Consider the following 2744-nt stretch of genomic DNA (forward strand, 5'->3'; position numbering starts at 1 on the left):
TTTAAACTGTGTTCTTATTGTCCCCTCCTCAATGCGTACGGCTAAATTCCGAGCAGAGAATGGCGTACTGTGAGTCGAGGCCCTATCAATTATTGACACGACGTGCTCTGTGAAATGGTAGGCGTTGTGGGTGGGTCAGCTGATTTTTAAGTTGTGGTTCTGCATTGGTTTCTTAAAATTCGAAGAGCTTGCCCTTTGGCGATCCCCCTGCCCCCCACCTTGCTGGAGTACCATAGTATGTGTATCCTATAGAGCAGTGGTTCTCAAAGTGGATTCCAGGGACTTTGTGGGTTCCTTATGGGGGTCAAAGTGGACCCATACAAGATGGTAACTCTCTGAAAGTGTACAAATGGAACCAAATGGACCCGATAAGTCCATTTGGTTCCATTTGTACACTGTCAGAGTTAAGGGAGACCTCGAAATGTAAACATTTGAGAAACACTGCTATAGAGGCCCAGCTAGCCTAAGAACACTTCCGCTGTCCCTCCCAAGAGCAACCAATGTCATATTAGATGAGGCGCGCATGTCCCTCAAACGCAATGCACTGTTTCCAGGGATATGGTTTGGATCGAGGCTTTGCCGTTACACATGTAGGGATGATAATCATGTGTTGTGAGTTGAGCAGTGTTTGATGTCCAGGTGGCATATTGTTCATGACTTTTCTTTTCTGCTATTCAGCTATGATTATTAATATGTACTTTATATGAAATATGGAGTCAGTGTTCAAAAGTGGCAAAAAGCAATGTGAACAGAAATACTGAGGTGTTTGGCTCAGAAACACACAAGGGGAAAATGTTTTGTCCAATTTGAGAATATTACCCTGCTTTGTAATGCAATCTATTATCAATGGGCCTGATAAGCCATCTCTTTTACCTGCCTTATCCGCCACCTCATTCACTTGACTGAATAGTCTGACAGAACGGATTCATTATGTTAAATTATTGAAAAATGGCCATTTGCTGAGTATATGAAATTTTGCTTGTATATAGAATTTGAAATGGTGCAAATAGCCAACACTATGAAAATGGCATTGGAGCTGAATGTTTTTTTTTGTTTGTTTTTCCTGTTTCCTTTCCGCGCAAGCAGTTCTGTTCTTGTGTGCGACCAGTAACCTTAATTTACTGTGTAAAGATGGTTACATTTTTTTAGCTTTGTTTGTCAGAAACCCAAATATAGAATGCTTGTTTACTGACTGTATAACCTTAACCGTGAATTTCCAAGTAAGTGTATTCTACAAACTTCTCATTTTCCTGCTATAACAATGTCTTGTACAATGCTTTTAAAGTTATTGCTCGGTAAAAAAAAAAGAAAAAGAACAGGTATGTAGGGACGGTATAATAATCCATTCTGTTTAATCCAGTTTTAGTTTGTTTCTTTTTCTAACTAGCTAATGTGTCATTGTTTCCCCTTGTGAAATGGTCACATTATGTTTCTGGTGTGGAAATGTATGAAGCATTTCAGCTGATCATGGCTCCTTGTCTAGCTTATAATGTTGAAATACTACATGTTTCTGGCATGTGCACGACTTTGCGCTTATAGGCTAACCGTATCATTTCCTTCCGCTTCAAATAGAAATGTCTATTTATGAATTTTGCTTGTAGTTTTTCACAAATAAAATTGTTAAAGTTATCTATCTCTCTGAGTGATCCCTGTGTTTTATTGCCAATGGGGTACTATGCATTAAATGTGCGCTTGTTCTTTGTAATGGGTTCACGGCACGCCTCTGGAGGTGATGTGCAGGGGCGTCACACCAAATTCTGGGCCCTGGGTACAAGGATTCACTGCGGGCCCCCCCATGAATGTTAACTATTGAAAAATAGCAGATATACATGCAGGCTCACAGCGCGGCACCGCGTTGCAAGCTTGTAGATCTGCTATTGTTTTTTAATCGTGAAAATGTGTGCAAGAAACCTATGTTTCAGTGGTGCTCAAACCTTTTCATGTGAAGGACCCTCAAGATGATATGTATTTGGCCCACGGACCCCCATCTCAAAATATTTAGTTCCAGGGATTTGAGTTACAAAATGTTTGCTGTTCTCACATTTTCACGACTTTTCAAAAAATAGCAGATCTACAAGCTCGCAGCGCGGCACTCGGTGCCGCGCTGTGAGCGTGTATATCTGCTATTTTTCAATAGTTAAAAGTTACTAGGGCCCCTCCATCTTGGGCCCTAGTAACTCCGTCCCACTTTCCTCCCCCTTGTGACGCCCCTGGTGATGTGTCTATTAGTATTTACCTCCTGGAGGTGAGAAGGCAGCTAGCGGGCTGTCGCCAGCTGTTTTGATTGAGATGTCCTGGGGTGTGTGTTTATGTAGTGGAAGAGGCCTCCTTCAGCAGAGCAATAACACCAGGGGACTCCCCCTCGTTGACAGGCACCTTCAATCACACACTTATTTGTTGGCCCCATAAAATTACAGAGAGCCACACTGTGTCATTTCAGAAACTTGGACCGGTGGTTTTCAACCTTTTTCAATTCATATCGTCGTTGTCGGGTGGAAACCTTGTATGTCCAAAACTCTTCGTTTTGCATTTATCATTTTAAAACTGATTTAAACTAGTGAAAACAGACGATCTACAAGCACACAACGCCTCGCACTGCGAGGCGTTGAGTGCTTGTAGATCTGCTGTTTTCACTAGCTTTGTGCAACGGCCTTGTATGATGAAGCAGGGCTTTACTTTGCGGAAAAAACGTACACATTTGAAACTTGGAGATACAAGGTTTCTGCCCGACAGTAACGATATGA

The sequence above is a fragment of the Nannobrachium achirus genome (assembly GCF_963921795.1).
Source record: "Nannobrachium achirus genome assembly, chromosome: 6".
NCBI classification, from domain to species: Eukaryota; Metazoa; Chordata; class Actinopteri; order Myctophiformes; family Myctophidae; genus Nannobrachium; species Nannobrachium achirus.